The 25364-nt window shown below is 43.6% G+C and overlaps 1 protein-coding gene across 1 annotated transcript in view; it reads left to right on the top strand.

Moving 5' to 3' along the window:
- Positions 1-25364, top strand: part of CCSER1 (coiled-coil serine rich protein 1) — a 2886772-nt gene that overhangs the window by 742364 nt on the left and 2119044 nt on the right. The gene's annotated exons all lie outside the window — the stretch shown is intronic.

Genomic DNA, 25364 nt, shown 5'->3' with positions numbered 1-25364 from the left:
TTGTATTTTTGTAGTGCATATGTTACGGTGTGTTTTTCATGCTTCACCCATGCACTTGAGTATGATTAGCTTTTATGTCATTAGGTAGCTGTAATTTTGAATTGCAATTTAGATTTGATTTGTGTCTTTTGGGTTTTGTTTAGCCTCCTCCACCATTTGTATTTTTTTTTTATCAAGATCTTTAGAATCAGATGATATTTTGAATACAAGCGCCAATGAATGCTCACTTGACTGAAAATGTGAATATTCATTCTACGCACAGAGTGACTATTGAATTATTAGTCCCTCGTCCTTATCTTGTAGCCCCCCAGACCCCTACATGCTAGCTCTGCCGTTCGGTTTGTTTCCCCAGAGACCAGTTTTGTGTTTGTTTTGCACTTTATAGTCCCAGGGATGACTGGCTAGTTTTCCTTCCCCTGGAGTACCCATTTGGCATTCATTACCCTGAAACTGAGACCTACAACCTTTTTTTTCAAAACACTTATTTTATGCTATCACCAATGAAGTAGAAATGTAAGTAAATAAGTACACTAAATCAAGCAAAGTTAAGGCAAAGACCAGTAATAAATATATGTTGTTACTTTTATTGAGATCATTTATAGAAAATTGTGATTAGAAAAAGTGTAATGTTGAAAAAATTCTGAATAATGGCAGATGACTGCCTATACAAAAGCCAAAACTGTTGTCATTTATCCTGCATGTTTCAGCTGGTGGGTGTTCCACCGCCCTGGCCTTCCACAGGTCATGTAGCTTACCTCACCATCCTGACCCTATCAGAAATCCATTGTTTTGCTGTTATCCATTAAAACAAAACGATCATTCCTCCATAAATCCTGCTGCAAAGCACCCGTTGCCATGGCAACCGATCCATTCAAGTACTGTATAAACACTGACTCGTCTATTTAATATGCATCGCCCATTTGTCTTTCACGGGGATTCATTCAGCTGCATTAAGGTTCAATGCTTTCCTTGCCTGGGTAGTGTTGTGGGGTCAGGCGCTTCAAGAAAGCAACCATGCTTTGTGTATTTCACTTCAATTCCAGGTGATAAGAGCTGCTGACTTCTTGTGTGCGTTTCCATTTAATTAAATCTACATTCTCTGCAGTGGTTTCATTATGTTTCATCTAGAGTTACATTTCAGGATTCGCCTTAAGAGAATATGTATTCATTCTCGGTGAGGATCACCAACCATAACCTATGAGTTGTCACTTTTCATTACCCCTACTCTCTGAACCCTGCCCCGGTCCTTTCCTCTGCTCAAGGTGATGCTGCACCTTCCATAGATAGGGACCCCAATTGTAATATATACATGTACCATTTGACACATTTTTCAGAAGGTTGAGGCATAATAACTTGCTATATGTCAAGGCACCTATTCAAGACGGGCTGCAACCATGTATTAGCTCCCTGTGACAGAGTGGAAAGGAAATATATATTTGCACCACAGGGTAATACTACTCACAAGCACAGTCCTCCCTAAAACAGCAGGTGATTCTCCTCTGAACATAAGTGCCAACTAGCAACCCCAGACATATGTCTCCATCTTGTTGGATATCACCAGTGAGGTGCAGATGAGGTACACCATCTCTGTAAGTGTAGCAAGCAAGTGGTCCAAGTCTCCAATAACCTTACAAATATAGGGTGAAACCACAAGAATGGCAATATTTGACAAACATGTGGAAGCCCCTCTAATGAGAACAAAAATGGTCAAATAGCAAGTCCGGTGGAAAAGACATGGGTGAAGGAAAGAACAAAGGCATTGGATACAGGAAGGAAGATTAATTTGGTTTTTGAAAGATTTAAGCATGAGACAACAAAGTGCCATCCAATGGTAGATCACATAGAGCCAAGTAGATATCAGGAGTACAAGTAAGGAACGAGAAGGAGATTTGTTTATCATCTGGAAAGAGGTTGCAGTCATGTCCACAAGTGAGAATTGTTGTCTGAGGGAGGAGATGTACATGGTTAATAGTTAGGTGCCAAGAGCAGAACCCTGTGGCATGCCACCAGGTGAGGCAAGTTGGATCAGATGTTCCCATTTTCCAAGAGCTTGAGATGGAACAAAAAAAGGAGCAGCGGTCCACTATATTAAATTCATCTGAGAGGTAGAGTAGGATTAGGAGTAAGGATAGTTTTCTGTAGTGAGCAGAGGTCAAAAAGTTAAATGCATACATTAAAGTCAATTCCTTAAAATAACCGTTGAGAAATGCAGGCTGGAGAGAGTTTTGGACGTTAATATCATCCAGATAGCAGCAAATACTATTAATGATAAAACATTGTAGGTTTTTAGAATAGTGGGGGGAGGGAGAAAGAGGCTAGTAGTATACAGGGCTGCTGGGATTGGCTGAATACTTCTTTAGAATGGGTAGAATTAGTAGAATTGGTTGGACATTTGCTACCATCATGCGGTCTGCAAGATTTCCTGAGAAGTTTCAAAGGGCAGAGAGGCATGACAAGCTCTTTGATTCTCTTAAGGGCACTTAAAAAAAAAGACAATTAAAAGCACAGGGTCTCAGATGATCAACATGCATTTTGTTTTTTAAATAGTTAAAATCACATGCCCTTTGGTGATCAAAGTGCAATTCTAAGATCAGTGAACTGTGATAATACTTACATGGGAACAGAAAGGGTGCATGAGGGCAGATCCTAAAAGCCTATACACAGACATTGAAGAAACCATACTCAGGTTATGGTGCATATGAGATGTGGGAGGCTGATTGTAGAGAAAAAATAGGGCACAGAGGAAGGTCATAGGACCTTAGAGTACAGAGCAGGGCCAAACAGTCTTCAAACGTAGCATAGCAGCCTTTTTTGAGACATGTGGCAGTCACCAAGTGGTAAGTGATTAAGATCATGTCACAAGGGCTGCAATGCTGGGTTGTGGCCTTATGGGGACAAGGCTTGTGGGAAGCTTTGCATGTTGACATCCTGCTGGACTCCAACTCCTGAGAGAAGAACTCTCTGCAGATTTGGCCTGCAGGAGGGTTGGTCTTCAGTTGGTAGGGGCATGTGGTTTGGAATAGATCTTACTTCCTGTTAGAAAAGATTTCTCTAGGGGCACATTTCCTCCATAGTCCATGGACTCGCACACCTTTTTGGATTTGTTTCTGTATCCTAACCTGACTTTTTAAATTAGAGCCGAGCCTTCTGGAATATAGCTCATCATCACAGAGAAACGGACACGTCCTTCAGGCAGTCAGTACTGAGAAACCCTGTTTCTCCTATTCTTTCGACTTTGTTGCCACTTGTTGTTAACTTTTTATCATTGTGCAAAGTACCTTACAGTATAACACAATAGGTTGATTGTGTTATATGGCCTCAGACACCTTCTAAGGAATTGTCTCTGATTGTACAATGTGCCTTGGAACAGACTCTTGGCAGAAGTAGTTTTTTCTTGTATTGCAGTAACTTTTTACCGAGCCCTACCACATTATCACATTTTGCTCATGACTGTGACTAGTGTCTAACATGGCCGTGGCACAAGGTTTTTTGTGTATTCCTTTGGCCATTTTACCCCTTGGGCTTCTCCCTGTCCTTCCAGGGGTGGGACTTCCTTATTTGGGTATGCAGCTTCCCACAAAAGATTCTTCTTTTGTGAGTCCCTGCGGGTCACACATGTAGGTACCCAGGAAGTGGACTGAGACTGTCTGGTCAAAATCAACACTACTCGTGCCAGGTTTTATGGTGTGCATGAGAGCATGAGAATGCCAGTTGTCCCTGATTGGGCCACTGCTGAGGTACATGCATTGATCAGATCTTGATATTGGTGGGCTGGGTGTGAGCACTCACCTGACTGTGGATAAGAAGAGGGGTCCCGCATTCATTCCAGCAAATTAGCAACAGATCAGAAACTCTGAAGAAGGAGCCAAGTATTCCAAGGAGTCAAGCAGATGAAATGACGATCCAGAGATACTGTTGTCCCGGTTAAGCCCTGCTTTGTGCCTGATCTCATAAGACATGTGAAGGAGCTTCAAACCCTTGGAGTGGTAGAACAGATCACACCCGACGTCTCCTGGTAACCCTGCACATAAGCCTGTCTGGAAGTGTCCCTTTGTTACATCCTGTTATCAGCGCTGGTCTATCTGGCACCGCTGCCGGTTCTGTCATTCTTTGTTTATTGTTTCCCCTAAAATGGCCAATGGATTTCCTTGATTCACTTTGACAGGCTGTGCAGTTCCTGCATGCATGATTTCGATGCCAACAGCTGATCATGTGACCGCATATAGCGGTCGGTTTGCAGCGTTCCAGAACGTCGCTTAACTTGAGAAAGACGCACCGTAGGTTTTCGTTTACTATGGTTTCAGAATCTTCTCTACGAAAATCTATATTCAAAAATTATTTTCTTGTGTGTTTAGAACTGCTATACCCCGACTTCAGCTACTCTCCTCAATCTGTCAGAGACTTTCCCGTGGATTTCTCCGGAGAGCCACACCAAATTATTCAATTTTCCTCACTCAAACTATTTCTTTCCCATTTGCGCAGAAACTTCGTTATGGTCCCTGAATTGCAGTTATTCGAGCCCTATTGCCAAACACTTAAAAGGTAGGGCATAACCTCCCGGTTCTCCCACAGTTCGTAGGTATTCACATACTAATCAGCCTTACCTGTCTATAGGGTTTTCTCTACTTCTGAAACCGCTGCCTTTCTGAGTATCCAACTTAGAGTTTCACAGCCTCCTCACCGCCCTGGCGTTGATGCGGAGCAGTTCATGTAGGTGTTAGGTCTGCTTTCTCCCTCTTGTCATTCAGGGGTTTCATTTCTTCTCTTACCTTTGTTCCTCCACATTACAGAAAGCATTACAGAAAGCTGTCTGTGTTTGTTGGCATCCTAAATCCTGATATCTTTCAAAAAATTCTAGGTGGGTGGTGCCACTGTGGACCCTATTTGCTCATTCCTGTATTAGATATCCTCTTACCTGTCCCTCTCTCTTTCTTAGTGGAATTCAGCCTGTGTAACACCTCCATAGATGGCGATCCACATCATCCAGACCACAGATGCCTGACAGTGGTGTAAAGACCTCATCCAGCCTCCGAAGTTCCCAGAACTACAGGACCTCCATCCACGCTTCCAGCTCAGGGTTTTCTACCCCAGAGGGTTTCCTTGGAAGTACTGCCCCCGCTCCTCCTGTTTTTTTTTTCGGACAGAGGGAGGTAAGATTTACAGGGAAATTCTCTTCAAAACTACTCCAAGTCACTGCCATCTGTTCAGGTTAGTGGACCTCTGCAATTTTTTGGTTACCTAAATCTATAGAATTTAACATATAGCGATGCCCAAATATTGCAGTGGCCGAGGAACAGCAGATGCAGCAGCTAATAGCTGCTATGCAGTCCGTGTCTCATGAGGTACAGAATCTTAAACAAGAAAATACACAATTAAGACAACAGGTAGCTCGTGTCATTCCTGAGGTACCTCCCTTGGCTTTGCCATCAGCCAAGAACATCGGGGATCCTCATAAACTGAAAGAGTTTCTGGACAGCTGTACTGTCCAAATCACATTTAAACCACATTATTTCCCTTCAGACAAGGACAAGGTTGGTTTCCTAGTTTCTCATCTCTCGGGTGCAGCTTTGGCTTGGGCTACTCCATTAGTTACTTCAGGGAACCCTATCCTAGACTCCTATCCAGCATTTATTAACAGCCTAAAGTCTATGTTTAATAGACAAGAAATTTCAGTGATTTCCCAGGAATGGTTCCTTGATCTTAGACAAGGAAATCAGGATCTCATGACATACATTACCGAATTTAAACAACTCTCCTCAGAAACTGCATGGCCTGATGACACCCTCCTCACTCTGTTTCGGAGGGGCCTCACCGAAGAACTAAAGGATTAGGTTTCCAGGTTACCCCGTCCTGCAAAGTTGGCTGACCATGCAAATGGATTACCGTCTCCAAGACCGATATATGGAACGTAAGAAACAGAGAATGTATTGTTCACGTTCCGAGGGTCTTCCGTCAGTAGTTAAGCCACCTCCTGTGGATGAATCTATGCAGATCGGAGCAGCTTGAGGTCCTTTATCAGCAGGAGAAAGGGAATGGCGCAAGTCACTAGGATTATGTATGTACTGCAGTTCTTTTGCTCATGTCTTGAGAGATTGTCCAGTTGCACCTCCCCGTCGAACTGGATCCCAGAATCTGGGAAACTCCAAAGCCATTCCGTAAGGTGAACCATGGCTAGGGTTTTTAAGAATGGTTCCTCAAACTATGTTGGTCTTTCACAAACTTCTCTCCCAGCGGATCTATCCATGGTAGTAGTATCTCTCACATTGGTCCTTCCAGATCACGTTCTTCAAGGGATACCTGCCCTGGTGGACTGTGGAGCAGCTGTGAATTTTATTGATGACAAACGGGCAGAAGGGAAAGGCCTTGATCATATTGCCAAAACTTGCATAACTCCTATTCAAGGAGATGACAGCTGTCAATTATGCTGTGGCCCTAATCGAGAGCATACCAGACCTGGTATGATTTCTTCTCACAAGGAAACCCTTACCTTTGACTTCATCAAGGCCGCCCATTTCCTCATAATATTGGGTTTACCATGGTTGCGTTGGCACAACTCTTTTATTAACTCTTCTGCAGGCACACTATTCCTGGGATACGATTATTGTGTTTCCCATTGCCTGTCTCAAGAGTCAATAGGGATACACATTTCTCCTCAAACTTCTAGTCCTACCAAGGTCCCTACCATTGGACACGTGGGCAGCATTCCTGAGTGTTATAATCGATACACCTCTGTGTTCTCCACACCACAGTTCTCAGTGCTACCTCCTCATCGCAGAGATGACTGTCACATTGAATTGCAACCTGACTAACCCATACCATTTGGGTGTATGTAAATGTTATCCCAGCGTGAGAAGGCCGTTCTCAAGGAATACCTGCATACCAATTTATGAAACAGTCTTATCGCCGAGTTCACGTCCCCTGTGGGTGCCTCCCTTTTTTTTATACCGAAGAAGCATTTGGAGGAGTTACGACCCTGTATAGACTACCGGGGACTTAACAAAATCACAATCGTAGACAAATACCCAATCCTTTGATCCCCGACATTCTGGAAGCTGTAAGAGGAGCCACTGTGTATTCCAACTGGACCTCCGGGGGGCGTACCATCTCATCCGGATTGCCCCTGGGGATGAATGGAAGACCACTTTTCGAACGCCCTTTGGACATTATAAATATCACAGAATGCCCTCTTTGGTCTTTCCAATGCGCCCGTTGTATTGCAACTATTCATGGTTCATCTCTTTGCAGACGTTTTGTTACACTTCGTTGTTATTTACCTCAATTACATCTTCATCTTTTCCCCGAACAAAGCTGAACATGTCCGTCATGTTTCCTTGGTGCTGGACCGTCTTCAGTCTAATCAGTTATTCTGTAAGGCAGAAAAGTGTGAATTTCACCAAGCCCAGGTCAACTATCTCGGATTTGTTCTCTCAGCGCAGGGCATATCGATGGATCCTAGGAAGGTATTGGCGGTTTTGGAATGGCCATCCCTATCGACCATCAAAGAAATACAGCGATTCATTGGCTTTGCCAATTTCTATCGCAAATTCATACCCTGTTTTTCAGAGATCAGTCTTCCTATCACACGACTTCTGAAAAAGAATGCTTGTTTCTCCTGGGATTCGCAAGGTCAGGATGCCTTTGTAAGGTTAAAAAACTGTTCACTTCCGCCCCAATTCTGTCCATGCCTGATTAGACTAAGAAGTTCATCCTGGAAACCGATGCATCGCACCACGATTTGGGAGCTGTACTTCTCCAAGAGTCCGATCAAGGGAGGGAGTCTTTGGTTGCTTATTTATCCGAAACCTTCAATCCATCCAAGGTCAATTATTCAGTCCTCGAAAAAGAAATGCTAGCCATCAAAAGATTGTTCGAGGAATGGAGACATCTGTTATTAGGCTCTCCACATCCTGTAGAGGTCCGGACGGTATTCTCAAGCTACCAACAGCTGACTGTCACGCTGGGCTCATTTCTTTTTGCCTTCCCGGATCGTCTTCATGTTTCTTCCTGGATGACAGAATCTCAGGGCAGATGCACTCTCCCGAAAAGACCAATCTGCAGCTAAATTCAGGCCTGAGAGTTTCATCCCCAGGGCCAAATTATTTCTGTTCTCACTGACTTCCTCCAAATGATTAAACAAGCAATTACTCTTCACCTACAGTTATCCAACAATCTTTCACATACCAGCTCACAAGGGATCAAGGGTTTTTCTTTCATGATGAACAGATATTTGTTCCCTCTACAAGCCTTCAGAGGGAAGGTTTTTGCATGTGCCATGATACCCGGGCTGCAGGGCATTGGGGGTATCACACCACTCTGGAATTGATTAAGTGCCATTTCTGGTGGCCTGATCTTCAGACAGATAGGGATTATGTATCGGCCTGTTCCACGTGCTTGCAATCCAAGATTCCACATCAACCCCCTCTGGGACTACTTTCTTATATGCCCATTCCTAACAGACCCTAATATCCTCTGATTTTATAGTTGATCTTCCGCCCTCGGCTCATCAAACCACAATAATGGTAACTATAGACTACTTCACGAATATGGCTCACTTCACCCCTTGTACTAAGTTGCCCAATGCTGACCAAATGTCCTTGATATTTATATTCGAGATTTTCTCTCGTCATGGCTTGCCAGCCACTACAGTGTCAGACAGGGGACCTCAGTACACCTCATTCTTTTTGCAGAAGATGTGCACATATTTGGGGGTACGGAGGGCTCTGAGCTCTGGATATCATCCTCAGTCGAATGGGCAGACCGAACGACTTAACCAGATGCGTGAGGGCTATTTGCGTTGCTTTGTGTCTGCTGCACAGGACAACTGGGTTGAACTCCTACCCTTAGCTGAATTTGCATATAACAATGCCACTCATTCTACTCTAAAGACTAGTCCCTTTTACTGCTGCTATGGCTACCATCCTGCCTCTGTGCTGGCCGTGGCGCCAACTTCCTCACAATGTCCCGGTGCTGACAGTCTGCTTGCTGACATCCACCTTGGTCACCGTTCTGCTGCCAGGCCCTTCTGGCAGCTCAGGACTGGGCCAAAAAATATGCGGATCATCATCGGAGGCCGGTCCCAGAACTGGCTGTTGGGGGCTCTGTTTGGCTGGCTTCCTCTTTCCTTCCCTGCCATTTGGTTCCTTCTAAACTCTCTCCCTAGTTTTTTGGTCCCTTCAAAGTACTGGCCTTGGTGGGTGATGCTGCTGTACGTCTCTTACTTCCTCCTTCCTCCTTCCTGGTCCAGGATCCATCCGGTGTTTCACCTGTCTCAGATCAAATTGTGCGTGCCAGACTGCTTTCAGCGGAACCCTTTGATTCACCCATCTCCTCTCTCCACTGCCTAGGGACCCGAGTTCGAAGTCGCCGACATATGTGATTCCCGCTACTACAGGGGCCGTCATCAGTCCCTGGTTTATTGGAAAGGTTACACTCCGGCAGACAGGTCCTGGGAGCCGGCTTCGGGAGTCCATGCTCCCCGTTTGGTGAGGCAATTCTATTGGCTTCATCCCAGTAAACTGGGTTCTCTGCCTCTGAAGAGGGGGCATACTGTTAAATCCTGTTATCAGCGCTGGTCTATCTGGCACCGCAGCCAGTTCTGTCATTCTTTGATTATTGTTTCCCCTAAAATGGCCGATGGATTTCCTTGTTTCACTTTGACAGGCTGTTCAGTTCCTGCATGCACGATTTGGACGCCTACAGCTGATCATGTGACTGCATATAGCTGTTGGTTTGCAGCATTCCAGCACTTCTCTTCTATTGAGAAAGAAGCTCCATAAGTTTTTGCTTACTAGGGTTTCAGAATCTTCTCTACTAAAATCTATATTCTAAAATTCTTTTCTTGTGTGTTTAGAAGCGCTATACCCGACTTCAGCTGCTCGTAAGGAATCTGTCAGAGACTTTCCCGCTGACTTCTCTGGAGAGCCACACCAAATGATTCCATTTTCCTCACTAAAACAATTTCTTTCGCCTTTGGCAGAAATTTCCTTCCAGTCCCTGAATCGCAGTTATTCGAGCCCTATTGCCAAACACTTAAAAGGTAGGGAATAAATTCCCGGTACTCCGACAGTTCATAGATATTCACATACTAATCAGCCTTACCTGTCTACAGGGTTTTCGCTACTTCTGAAACTGCTGCCTTTCCGAGTATCCAGCCTAGAGTTTCACAGCTTCCGTGCCATCCTGGCGCAGACGCGGATCAGTTGACGTAGGTGTTAGGTCTGGTTTCTCTCTCTCGTAATTCAGGGGTTTCATTTCTTCTCTTACCTGTGTTCCTCCTCATTACAGAAAGTCTTCCATGTTTTTTGGTATCCTAAATCCTGATATCCTGCAACAAATTCTAGGTGGGTGGTGCCAGTGTGGACTCTATTTGCTCCTTCATGTATATGATATCCTCTTACCTGTCTCTCTTTCTTTCTTAGTGTAATTCAGCCTGTGCAACGCCTCCATAGATGGCGATCCACATCATCCAGACCACAGACGCCTGACACTGGTGTAAAGACCTCATCCAGCCTCCAAAGTTTCCAGAACTACTGGACCTCCATCCACACTTCCAGCTCAGGGTTTTCTACCCAGAGGGTTTCCCTATAAATACTTCCCCCTCTCCTTCTGGTTTCTTTCGGACAGTGGGAGGTAAGATTTACAGGGAAATTCCGGCTATCTTCAAAACTACTCGAAGTCACTGCCGTCTGTTCAGGTTAGTGGACTTCTGCAATTTTTTGGTCACGTAACTCTATAGAATTTAAACCCCTTGGCCATCCAGTGGACTGTCCAGCTTAATCATTGGCTGCCGTGCAGGAGTGTCACCAAGACTTTGGGGAATCCCAGCTTATCCAACAAAGCACCCTTCTTCTGAATTTCATCATCCCACTACCTTTGGGCTGTCAGATAGGAGGCTGTGTCATATCGCATGAGTTGTGTTCCCCTGTATCACTGTGCGACAGTGACGGTTGCTGAAGGTGAATTTCCTGTGTTGCTTCCAGTGCTCTGAGGCCTATTGCATTTGTGTTTTTTACATTCTTCATCTGAATCAAGAGTAGCAGATCCTGTCCCATACAGGATCTGTGTTAACACCCATAGCACCTGTGCACCTGGAAACTGAACTGAGGATAGGAAAGCATACCTCTGGAAACCACCTCTAGACCTGCCAAGTCTGGACCAAAGCAGAGCTAAGGGCATTAAGCTTTGAAGTCAGTTCCTGGCCCTTTGTTTATCCAAACACATTTACGCATTGAAGGTTCTTTTTGGCCTTTCTGTTGGCTTGGGTAGTATTACCTTCCTAAAGCCCTCCGAACGTCACAAACAGCTTTGTTCATTGCAGCAGATCCTCTCTTGAGTCTTAGTACCCGTTTCAAAGAAGTACTTTGTGAACTTTATGCACGGCCGTGCACTTTTACATGTGCATCGCAAATTGAGCATAAGGCTCCAATAATCATAGTGCTGGATATATAAAGTTAAAAATAAAGTTAGGCTTGCCATCTCTGAAGATGGTTGGTGCTACTAAAGGTATTCACCCTTTTCCTTTGAAGGTATTGGTGGGGTTATTAACTTTCTCACAATGACGCCAGTGGCTGTATATATACTACATAGTGTGTGTTTGTGTGGTGTTTTACTATTGCATTTCATGATTCATTCATGTTGTTATTGGGTCTATAAGAAATAGTATATTTCTGTACATTTCTGTCATACTGGTGTTTCACTGTGTGTGCTCATTGGAGAACCCTGGAGACCCCTGATCCCATTCACACCTCCTGAGATTTAGCCTTAGACTGCTCTCCAAGCTACAGCAAATTGGTATGGCTAGCTTTCCAGAAGCGTTCCCCTATTTATCTAACAAGGGTGGCCTTGTAAACCTCTGTCCACTAGGGCAGATTTTAGAAATCCATTCTAACACTTCCCAACTGTTTTTAAAGTGGTGTTTTTATGGGGACAAATCCAGGCAGGCCCTTGTGGTGCTTGAATTCCGACATGACCGCCAGCCTTCTCCACAGGCGCAGACCACAGGAGGGTCCGGTCTTAAGTGGTTAGGAGTCAAGGAGTTGCCGGTAGGTCTTAAGTCCATCTTGGCTGTGAAATCCGTGGTCACCGTGCTTCTGAGGGATTCAGTGAATACGTTAACGGTTAGAACAGTGCCCTTATGATGACAAGGCCAAGCTGTATATGCAGGTCTCCTGCATGTCTCCATATCCTGGCAAAAAGAGTAAGATCTTTTTTTATGTGTCGGTCACTGGAGGGTCAAGACTTCTGTGGTCAGGGGTCTTAGAATTGCTTGTAGCTCTACTGTCTGGGCAGTTGGATGTATGTACACACAAGCTGAAGAACCAACTAGTAGATTTGCCCTTATGGGCAAGATTCATGTGTTGGCCGGCTGCAGAGCTCCAATTTCCAAGAGAAGAGCAAGCTCACTTTGCTGCTAGACATTAATTCAATCTACTGAAATCGAAGTGTCCTGGAATTGCTGCATTGATCATTGGCTGAGTCTGGTGAAGTGAAATGTAGGCCGGCCTAAACGATCAGAGTCTATTTCCAGGATTTAACAACCATGCAGAGAAATCAATCAAACATTGGATTGAACAATCTCTGCCCTAGAAATGTCAAGAAAAGAATGATATCCTTTCAAGCTTCATATGATTTCCAAACAAGTCTTATGTCCTGATTGCAATGAGTTCGTATTGTCCTTCAAACCATTGAAGGTAAGATGCAATCGTATTTTAGAATGTACATTCGTCTCCAGTTTTCTGTAAAGTTGCTGTATTTTGTCAGCCATAAAGAGAGAACCTTAAATTCCTTTCCAGGTTCCTGGGAAGCAGACTTTGCATAGATGTCCTCCTACAGTGCCAATAACGTAGATGAATGCCACCTCTTTAATGATGCCTTGAATTTCTTGTCAACGGCATCCATCAGTGTGGCAGGCATCATTAGCGGTTAAGGAGAGTCAACCAACTACGCTTGAAGCCATGTATTCCACCTGTAAATATGTTGATGGTTTGGATTTGTTCACATTAAAATGGTACATCAATGACATAAAGTGTGATATGCAGAATTTATTCAAATTCATCCAACGATGGAGAATGAATACGTTGGTTCCTTTTTTAAGTGGAATATTAGGAGTCTAGGACCACTGGCACTGCTGAAAGAGTTCCCGAATAGTGCTGGGTTGCGCATCCTAATAAGTGCTCCCTCACATCCTCCAGCAATTCACATGTTCTTAGGAAAAACATGTTTGTGTACTATTTACTCACAATGATTCTTGTCTAAAGATGAAGAGAACTCAGTTGAAGTGAATCATTTCAACAAATAAGAGGACATTGCCGGTCTTGCAGAAGAACTATTTCCTTTGAACATTTGGCTCAAGTTGTTTGCCAACACTCTCACCACTGTGTTTGCCAGACTCTTGAGCTGGACTTGGGATGAAGGAGGTCTCGAAAGCCATCCTTTGAACTTCTGATATGCGCACATAGGTACTTGCAACCCCTGTGGAAACAAGTGTCAGTCTGCACGCTCCATTTCTAAGATAGGAAGTAATGGAAGGAGCCCAATGCCACTCAACGTATCACAAACTCTTATCTTTCTCCAGGGGAAAGGTTTACTTCTTTTGTTTGGTCAAGGTCCATCTTGAATCCTTGATGTGTTGTTCTTTGTATTGGCGAACAGCCTCTTTATGTGAGGCGGGCTGTGTGTCGGGCAGGGGTGACTGGAAGAGGGACAGGATGTTCCTTTGGTCAGATAGAAATAAAGATATCTGAATGAAAGTCGCAGTGTCCGTGTTGTGGTGTTTGCAGGCAAAGCCTACATGCTAAAGCGCCCCCTCCTATCCACGAACGGAACGTGACATTCACCATCAGAGAACACGCTGACCAAGGAGCCCATGGAATTACCTGACAGCACCGCTCACTATACCCTACCTTATCCTTCCAATCAATGACCGTCATAGTGGACTCTTTGTTTGGGCGCCATCAATTGACACAACGCCATTTCTCCTCACTGACACATCGGTTAATGATCTCCATTCTGATTGAGCAACGGCTGGGCACGATGCGCTCTGACATGCGTACCTGTGATGTTGAATTCTGACAAGACTCTTTCCACAGCCCGGAAGCGTGTCAATTTAAAATTCCGGGAAGATCAAAATAGACGCTTGCAATACAAGCAAACAATCAGGTTACATCTTGCACCTGCTTAGTCAAACCCTTGCAAATAGGCTGAGGTGTTCCATAGTGCAATCCCTTTCAGGCTGGCATACCTGTGCCTAAGAACTGCAAATTGTGTGCAGGAGTTAAACTGTGTGCGCTCAGTGCCTGACCGGGTACACAGAATTGGAAAACAGAAACCGAAGTAAGCGTCCGTGCCATAGAGAGTAGAGAACGGTGCGGGCAGCTAGGTGTGTGGTTGGAAATTAATGCTGCCAGCGCTCAGACCGCCTCGTTAGCCCTTGCTGCAATAGCCGTGGCCTGTTTGTCTTGCAGACATTAAAATGCCGTCATAACTTCCTGCCAACAAATCAACACCGCACACTAGCGAGAAGCAACACCCTGTGGGTCAGGCAGACCAACAGGGCTCAGATTGTTTTTACTGGCCCAGACCTCTTGAGGGACAGGGAGTGCGGAACGACTTATGTCACTCCGGCTGTTAAACCCATAAGCACAGGTTGCAGATGTGATGCCTCACCGTGACATGCGAGAGGTTATTGGGTTTGGGATAAGGCGCGGGAGACACTGGCAGGCAATGCGGCGCGCTTTTGTTGTTCTCCGATTTGCTCTCAAGCTGCCACAGCCACATAAAAGAGAAACATGCGGTTTTAAAGCCCATGTGGGTTTCGTTAAGCTTCTTATATTTGAACATAAAAAACAACATTGCTCACCACGCAACGTTCAGGGTGTCATAACGTGCACTCTTCCTCGTTATAACTTGTAACAACCTCACCTTTATGTAGAAAGCAACCACGTCATGTTGGAATACATGAGCAATATATCCTCAGCAGCTGAAGCAATGGCACCTAATTGCAAGGCAGAGAGGTCCACATAGGTTTACAATGCTGCATTCCCCCTAAATAATTCGTGCCCTGCGCGTAGGTTAACGAGGATGCTGCTCTGATAACCCCACATTTATATGAAGTGTTATAGGAATATTCTGCTTTCCATTAGAATGATGAAGCATAGGTTTATTGACCATTTCATCTGGTTTTCTAGGGACTTTTTTTTTCAAATATCTGTTTATTCCGAATGTTTGTTATGGATCACTCATTTTACGCAACATGAATGAGGAACGTGCACCATTGCTTTCTTGCTAAATGTTTTTCTAGAAGCTAGGTGACATTTTGGAAAGTTAATTTGGATACTGTATTAAAGATCTAAATCCTGAACAAGGAAGGGATCCGTATGGTTGCTTTGCGCATGTGGTCTGTTCGCCACTGTTTTTTGTCTGCTCAAAAGTCATATTTTCAAAATCTCTTATAGGGAAGCAACTGAGCATATGGCCCGTTGGATATCGTGCAAGCAATGGTGGGGGGTGCAGAATAACTTCGACACCAAATAATTGAACCAACTCAGGAAGATGGCAAAGGTTACTGTTTTAATATCAATTACTAAAACAGGCAATTACAACAATCATCAACGGAGGTTCACTTGAGTTCTCAATGCATTTCACACAAAAAAAAACCTTTTATACAAGAAATACATCAGACGTGATGTCATACTACATGGCAAATGATAAAAACCTACGAGGGGTTGTGATAGGCTCAAGGGGAACATCTAATGTACTTTCTATAAGGGGTGAGATTGTGATTGGCTATCTACTATCAGGTAGACAACTTATGCCTTCCTCTAAAACATGTCATCATCAATACTATTAAGTACGCTTTATATCATTGGTCTCCAAAGTATAAGGTCCTTCATTATACAGTCCTCTATAATTGGTTGTCATGCTCGTGCCATGTCTGGAACATTCGGTTCACTTAGCACCACGTAAACTCAGACCCAGGTGCCAGGAGGTGGACTTGACTTTACCTCCCCACCCAATTAGGCGAACATCTCTCATCACCCATGCCTTCTGCCATGAGATTGTCTTTGAACTTGGCCTTGCAGTGTACTCTTGTTTCTGGGAATATAAGGGAGTGTGTGCATGCACTATCGTAGTTCTAGTACTCCAAGCTCAACTCTATTTCAATCCTTGGCTCACGTAACAGGAGAACATGATTTGTTCCATTTTGCAGCATTTAAATGTCTTAAATAAATCAGACTTGACACTCTTGGTGTTCTTTCTTCGCACCTTAACAAGGGATGATTCAGCTTCTCACGTTTACTTTCTTTGAGAATAGATAACCACCTTTGTTGCTTCCACTTTGCTATCAGGCCAAAAGACCTTGCCTTTCATTTACACTATCTAAGCTTATTTTTGCTGCAACGCTTTTCTCAGCCTTTCCTCTCCATGGGGCTGGCCGGGCTTACTAAATTTGTGACTCTGATGTCCAGCTTCTATACAATGGCAGCTTTGCCTGAAGTGTATTCATTACATATAGCTGGCTACTAAAATTACTTAATTTACTTGCATTGCTGCATCTGTACAGTTATTGAATGGCTTGCATTTCTGCAGTGCATTACACACATGCAATATTCTCTTCGCATATGAAAGTTTACTCCATTCTTAACTTTGTCATGATTGTCTTTAAGTTCCATGCTTTCTCTTCAGTAAGTATTCTCAGTGCATCGTGGTCATCTCTTGTGACATCACCAGCTCCTCTTCCGTTCATTTTCACATTTCTTCAGGGAGTGCCTCCCACAGATTATCGTTTCTTCGGGAATACATTTGATAGGGTTTTCTCAGTGGGTATCTTCTTTCGAATATTCACCATGTATGGTCACAACTGCTGGTGTCAAGCATGGCACAATCGCAGGCTTCCAACATACAGGAGGTAGGGGGGGCGGGTTTTCCTGCAGAAGCATGCAGCTGCTCACCCCATCTGGTTGAGTCCTTGACCACTTCCTCAATTGTCTCCACATCTTGATATTTCCTCTTGAAGAAGTGCTTCTTTGGAGTCCAGATCTTCATCACCCCCCTCAGGGTGCCTGCTGATTGGACATGTTCATCCACACTCCAGGTCATGTTGTTGTAGTGTCCATTGGGATTGCAATAGACCCATTGTCCCACGTACTTCTTATGATTCTTTGGATATAGGAACTTCGTTCCTTCAGGTGCTACAATGCTGGCCTCTATGTATTTCCTGACATCTTCACCAGTCAATTCGTTGGGTCCAAACCCAGATTCAACATCGATCATGATCTTCATTCCTAATGCCTTCTTTGCCGTCTTCTTGCATTGAGCAATTATTATCTTCATTACACAGAATCCAAACATCATCATGACCAATAATGCTCCAAGAAACTTGAAGATGTTTGCCATACATTGTGGAATCCATGAAAATATGGAAGCAAACCAACTGTCATCCATGATGTCCTCTGTCTCATCTTCCATCTGGTTGTGCAGGTTCGTAAGCAACGTTATGGCCTCTGTTAAGGTCCCATTCTCCTCATTGTGAGAAGGTATGAATGTGTGACATGATGGCCCAATTTTGGCACAAACTCCTTCTTCCATCGCTGTGATCAGGTCAGGGACATAGCTGTTCTGTAGGTTCTTTAGTCATATGGCCCTCAGCTCTTCCTTGATAGCATTGAATCCCTTTATGGTGGTGTTGATTGTCTGCAGAAGCTCCCATCTGGTAATTTGAAACCATTTAGATTTGGCCATCTTCTGGATCCCAGGCATGAAGATAATCGTACATATTGAATCAGTTTTGCTGAAAAACCTATGCTCATAAGGAATGGAATCATATGCTTCTATTGACTCGGCTGAAAAGTAATTCCCTCTTCTGGTTCGATTGAGAAATTCAAGTGATCTTCTCCTTCTCAAATGGGCATCCACTTTTGGAAATTCTCCAATGTTCAGATCACTCTGCGGAATCACTAATGCAAGAACATGGATGAGCACCAAGGAACACATGGGCAGCTTCATGTAGGTCCTAGGCCCAAAAGCCCAACATCAATCCATCAGAACAGCTGTCCCTGCTCTCATCCTGGAGTGGTCAACTGTAGTTTTGCAGTCTTTGTTGTCTCCCACATGATTCATTCAATGTCTTCAGAAGCACAATGTTGCATTCACCAATGGGATCACAACCATATGACCTGATTCATCTTCTACCCATGTCAGTAGTTTGGCCCATGATTTCAAACATGCATTGTTCACTCTCTGCACCTCTTGTACATACTTTGGCTTCAGTAGATGAGCTGCACAGGGCATCACTCCTTCTTCTCATGCCTTCTTGGATTTCACTTGTCCATACACTAAGACTTGAGTGTGTTCCCAACATCCAGGCGATCCAGCTTTTTCTGTTCAGTGCAGTTCATTCTCTTCATCTCTTCAATGACCACCTCTTCCTGTATGTACTGTTGAGGGTACACAAGCATCTTGCTCTTCCATTCAGGTTCTTTTTCCATCTCTGTGATATAATCATCCTAGTATGAAAACAACCATTTCAAAATCCATCGCAAAGAAGCCCAACTTCCCTAAAATGTTCCTCTGGCCCTGCATGCTGCAAGATGAATGAGGCAGCTGGCATTGTGTTCTGAAACTTCTCTGGAGATGAAAGTTTGCACTGAATTCATGGAGTAGGGTTACGAGAGGGCAGGTGTAGCAACTCTCCTTAGATGTTCTTTCTCCCACCTTTCTCATGTGCTGATACCACATGTTATTACCCAAGTGTGCTACATTATCTACATAGGTATTTATCCCCTCATTATCTTCCTCTGCATTTCTCTTATGTCTCCCAAATTCAAAAGGTGTGTAATACTCATGAAGCAAGTCAGAAACAGTTCTCTCAGTGAGGGGAGCCTTAAGAGCCTCTAACTCAGCAGTAGTAAACACATTGAAAGCAGTTTTTGTAGTAGGGAGAACGATAGGGGCATCTGCCTGAGTGGAAGTACTAGTATGATAGAGACTGTGAAAAAGATGGACCAGAAAGACAAAGAGTGTAATTGTGCAGGCATATAGCATCCACCTTTTAAGTTATCCTGGTACTTGTTGCACTTGTTCATTCTCTAGAACCATGCCAGCTTTTTGCAATGAGGAGCCTTCTTATCACAGGACCATTTTTAGGATCCTGTCAAAAAGTGTGACTATTAACATCTCTTCTGACAAGAGCAGGATAAGCTTGAACTATAAACACAAAAACAGCAAGCACAAGCCGATGAACATCACTATCAGTAAGAACCATGTGTTTAACTGCTTAGAACAAGTATGTACCACAGCATTAATCTGGCACAAGTACAACGGCAAGGTGGAAGGCCTGCTAAAGACAGTGGTCCAAGAGTTATTCAACAGTGGTCATCGAGAAAACTTCGACTGGAGAACATCATCTGGGAAAAAAATGAAGTGAATCTAAACAGGTACAACATAATTACATTTTTGCACTGTGTACCGTCTTTAAGAACTACAACTTCTGATGACATCGCTATAATGGAGTATGTGTCTGAACGTAGGTCAGATTGTGTGATCGTGCATGTTAATTCGCAACTGATCGAGAACACCCTGGAATCAGCAGGCAACAAATGATTGTCCTTTGGATACGAACTAACTACTCACATTGAGTCGGACCCAAAACAAACGCCAACTGAGCGACAGCAAAAATTGACACCTGATGGAGGTCCAGCTAGAAACGAATCAAGACGAGCCCTGCTGCAAGAAAAGTTTGAAGGAGATGTACGTAGAAATGATAATGCAAAATATAAAGATGACTCACCCAAAAGAAGTTCGGATTTGAGGGGAGGTCATCGAACGAGCCACGAGTAGCAAAAAATTGTTAACTCTCAAAACACTTGTTCTCTAATATCGTGGAACACTTGTGGCTTTATGCATTTGTTTTGTGAGGCTGGATAAGTAAAGAGTGCTATTCAATAATGTGTCTACAAGAGACTTGGTTACACGAATCTCAAGTATGTTACGGCTATACGATTCTTCTCAATGCCGCTGGAAAGAACAAGACCGGCAGTCCATTCTCAGGTCTCTTAACAATGATTAAAAATACTGGAGTTTGGAAAATAATAAGGTCTTCAAACCCTAACTTGCTTGTCCAAGGAACTGTGTTATGGTCTGCTCACCAGAAGAAATTCAAATTGAAACATCTTCTCATCATCAATTTTTATTGGAATCTGGCCATCTAGGAAATGCATTGCATCCGTAATGATGTTGATTGATGAGTGTATCTTGGAATTCAATAATCTTCACATTTTGGTGTGTGGTAATTTCAACTTTTCATGGATTGATTTGAAGGGTGCAAAGAAAGAAATTAAGTCAGCACAATGCAATCAAGCATACAAGCGTAGCAAAAGCCGGGAACAGAAAATGGCCTCTAGGAATTGTGAGATGTTAAATGGCCAACCCACAGGAGATGTCCCAGTAGATTCTACTTGGAACAGAAATGGGTGCCACAAAACGCTTGAATATATTTGGGCGTCAAGAAAGTTTACACGCTTAATCATTAATCTAAAGATCTTGAAGATGCAACATAGTGACCATGATGCTGTAAATGTGACCTGGAGGAAAGAAATGGCACAAATAGATTGATATGTGTGCAACCTGAGAATTAACCAGGGCCTGAACCATTCGAGGTTGAATGAAAAAGAGATTGAAGATCTGTCAATGAAATTCTCCTCACAAAGTGTACATGAACCTGGTTTTCTGGATTATGCTCCCCTTCTAGCACGGTATAAAACAAGGCAAAGTGGATTCAGATCTGATCATCATCTTAATAAATATCCATTTAATTCAAAAGTGGCAGAAGAAAAACAAAAACATGAAAAGAGTCATTAGGACTCTAAAAGCCTGCAGAATTTCTGACCAAGTGTTAGCTTTGAAGAAGCGTCGACAAAAATGCCAGAATTGGCTAATCCCGTTTAATTTGATCCGCGACCAAGACAGAGCAGAAGAAATGCTGAAGTCAATCTACGCACATCATAGCAGAGACACTTGGACCATCATCAATGAAGGATCCCTCTCTCAGAAAGCAAATATGTGCATTAGTGTAAGTGATGGTGCTTAGGTCAAGCACTACTCGATTGTGTTCAAATTCAGCAATTCGGCTGAAGTTAACATAGGTTGAGCAAGGAATGTTCCCTGGAACCTTCACATTGATAAAGAAGAGATTTTAAACACAATAGTAAACCTGAAGAATTTGGGCGCAGCTGGTCCTGACGGCCCATCCAACATTGCCTTAAAAAAGCACAAAGATCAATGAGCGACTTGTATTGAAATACTCTTTGCTGAGATTTCAACTAAATTGACAATCCCAACATCGTGACAATCGTCCGATTGCGCTTCTTGATGTAATTGGCAAGCTGTTTGCCTCCTCTCTAACAGCAAAGAGTGTCAAAATGGGCAGAAGAAGCTGGCATCTTAGACTGCAGACAAAATGGTTTTACTAAAGGTGTAGGTGTGGAATTGAACCTCATGATGCTAACCTTTTAAATCTCGAAACAATCAAAGTGGTGAAAAAAAATGTTCTTGCATTTTTTGACCTACATCAGGATTTGGACAGTGTGAACAGAGCCACCTCATGGAGGAAACTCGAGAAGTGGAAATGTCAGTTAGATCTTCTACAACTAATCATAGTGCTGCATTCTAACACGTCTATAAAAATCACAATAAATGCAGAAGGCTTAAATCCTGGGAAAAGAGGAAAATCACTTTAAATGGCATGTAGCCGGTGAACAACTAGACAAATCTGAGTCTATCCGATATCTGGACATAATGTTCAACAAATCCATTAGAGAATGGCAATGGACTCATGATTTGAAATTAATATTGAAAAACTTGATGCTCCAGGGCATGAAACTGCATGCTGATTTCGAAAAATTCACGATCAAACCCGTCCTAATGTTCTGTCGTCAGAAGGTGACAGATACAATCACGTTTGGAAGTGAAGCTGGTCTAAATATCAGCAGAGCAGTGTGGGATGCAATGGAACGGCAATCTTGGTGCAAAGTCTTGCGCTTGCCTAAGTGTGTGCCAATTGAGGCCATTCGATATGAACTTGTGTTGCAGTTCATGTTTGTTACTATTCTGTGGCAATCAATCGCCATGATGAGGAAAATGTCTCTGAAGATATCAGCCTCTCCGTATAAGATTTTTAATCTCATAGCCAATACGCCATTACATGGTTTATTGAAGGAATGGATCACGAAGATACAAGTCCAATTGGCTTACGCCAACAATGACATGGAAACATTATTAAATAATTCCTGTGCTGCAAAGACAAAATTGTCATACTGTGACTGGATAGAAACACAGAGCAGATCGCCCACCTAGCCCTTTCAACAGATGTATCAGAGCTCAGTCACTTATTTGGCATGGTGGGGTAAAGAACTCCGTAACGCTCTAACTATACCACATTTACAGAGCCCCTCAGGAAGCTACTGAAAAGGGATGCTCCATTCAGATGGAGCGATACATGCAGGGATGTGTTTCAGTCCATAAAAGATTAACTTATCACCAACCATATACTGGCATACTTTGACCGGAAGTGGGATACAAAAATAACAAAAGACACCAGCGCCATAGGGCTGGGAACAATTTTATCCCAGAGTGATCCGAGTCACAAACCCGGACAATGCATCATTGCGTATGCCAGCAGACCCCTATAATCCACTGAGAGGGCATACTCCCAGGCTGAGAAGGAAAGTCAGGCAATATGGGCCTGCGAGAAGTTCCCCCATTTTGTTATTGGACAGTGTTTCACACTTGTCAAGGACCACAAGAAGCTGGTATCCCTGTTCAGGAGCCTGGAGACCATAATGTCCCCACGCATTGAGAGCTAGGTCATCAAGCTCTAGGAGTATGACTTCTGCATCATTCACAAACTAGGGGAGGGAAGCAAATCTGCTGGACTACCTAACTAGACACACAGAAGAACAGGCATAGAACACATTAGAGAGAGAGTCTGAGCACTACATAAAATACCTATTGGAGAATGCACTTCCCCCCGACGCTCACCCTCGCAATGTTCAATGACAAGAGCAGACACAAACCCACCATCAAGGCTGCTGTACAACTCATCAACACAAACAAGTGGAAAAACCATTGAGAGGAACTGTCGAAGAGCAGATAGGTATACATGAAAGAGATAGAAAGGATGGCCAAAGTACAATGGGGAGCTAGCCACCAAAGAGCAAGGGATTCTACTGAAGGGGAGTCGATTGGTAGTACCTAAATCCCTGAGAAAGAGAGTTGTGAACCTGGCAGACAAGGCTCACTGAGGACTGCTAAACACAAACAAGATACTATGCAGCCAAGTATGGTTCCACTACATGGATGCAGAAGTAAATAACACACTGACACACTGCCAGGCTTGTCAGAGGGCAGAAGCGACCACAGTCCCATTCCCCCTAAGGATTGTGCCACTATCCAAAGGTCCCTGGCAACGAGTGGCAATGGATTTCTATGGACCCCTGGAACTTACTTGTGACCATGGATGACTATTCACGGTTCTCAGTGGTGGAACTAGTGCAGTCCATGGCATTCCACAGCATGATGGGGATTATTGATTAACTATTCAGTGAGTGGGGTGTACCAAACATCGTAAAAACAGACAATGTTCTCCCATTCCAAGGACAAGAGTTCAGGAAGTTCACAGCACACCTTGGCTTCCAGCACAAAAGGATCACAATGCTCTGGCCCCAAGCCAACAGAATGGTGGAACGATTTATGTCCACCAACAAGCAAACCCGGCAGAAAGCACTTTTTGCCCAAGTACTATTTCCCCAAGCTGTGTGCCCAATACTGAGAAGCTACAAGAACACACTTCACAAGGCTACCGGGAAGACTCCAATGGAGATAATGATTCGATACAAACCCTGAATGCGCTTGCTGCAACTTGAAGACTACACAGAAGAAAAGGATGTGGAAATCCAAGAAGAGATGCTGAGAGGAAAAGGAATTCGTAGATATGGGCTGACCAGCGAAGTGGATTGAAGGAACCACAGCTGCCTATTGGAGAGCAAGTTCTGGTCTGCCAGAGACCGCAGAGGAAGACTGACACTCAAAATGACCCTGATCTATTTCAAGTGACAGAAGTCAAAGGGACAATGGTGACAGCGGCAAGAGACAGACGTGATATATCCTGAAATCCTTCCTCCTCTGCCGATTATACACAAAGGACACAGAAACCATAGAGCCACCAAGAGGAGACGAAGAACAAATCAAGACAAGACAGAGAGTGCCAGAGGAGAGTCCAGGGGACTGACCTGTGGCAGACATAGTAGGGACAGACAAAGGATCTGGATAGACTTGTGAATCCACTGGGAGACCGCATTGCATCATTAGGAAACTCTCCCGGCTAACTGAACACATGTGACCCTGATACGCTTCATGATAAGCAGAGGGGAGATGTTGTGGAGCAAGGGCCTTCAAGAACAGGACACGTGATGGGGAGGGTACATGGGATCAGGGAGTAAGAGGAAGGACGGGGAAAAGGGAAGTCAGTCAATGAAAGAGAGAAATAAAGAGAAGTTACTTGAATGTAGGGCTCTGTGTCATGTGTGGGGAACCAGGCCAGTAAGCCCAAAACAACTTTCTCATTATTTGTATTGGTTTTATAGTAAGCGGAAGTCATTTATGAACATAAGCTTGTGGCATTTGTCTTGATTGCAAACACTGGCGTTTCTAGCTCAGTGGAATACAGTAATAGTCGTGAAACATGGCAGGACATTTTCTTCTGCCAAGCCTAGCCTCAAACAACCTTTATTAGAGCAACTATGGAATCTTGAGGTCTGTTGTTGTTTTTTTAAAAACATTTTAAATTGGGTAATTTACCCTTGAAAGTGGGTGAAGGAGACCAGAGAGCCATAAACCAACCAAGAGTTCAATGTCCCCTATTTATAGGGTTCCTGCCCACCATATCACAGCCATTTTACCTCTTTTGGTGAATGGCCATTTTGTCCCATTTTTCACAGCATTTATTTCAGGAGAGTATGGGTACATTTATAATGGATTTTTAAGGTGGTGGAAGGGGGGGGTGCAGCGTGGGAGAGGGGCATATGCAATGAAAAAGCTAGTGGAAGGGCCACTGCGATTAGATATTCCAGATCCAAGTAAGAAAGGGCTCGAAGATATAATGCATGCTATATTACTTTACACGAAGGGCGATATGTGTTAAAAACATATTTTATGCTATAATGTACATGATTACAGAGGGGATTGTACTCTTGAATGCTTCACCCGACAGATTTTGATTGTTTTAGATTGCATATATGTTCTAAAGCATTTAATGATGAATTGGGGAACGTGGTTATTATATGATTACTTGTGTGTGACTATTTTATATT

Source organism: Ambystoma mexicanum, chromosome 6q (genome assembly GCF_040938575.1).
Source record: "Ambystoma mexicanum isolate Mex_15411 chromosome 6q, UKY_AmexF1_1, whole genome shotgun sequence".
Classification (NCBI taxonomy): domain Eukaryota; kingdom Metazoa; phylum Chordata; class Amphibia; order Caudata; family Ambystomatidae; genus Ambystoma; species Ambystoma mexicanum.
Note: the sequence above shows the minus strand (reverse complement) of the source record. Positions and strands in the feature narration are given on the sequence as shown.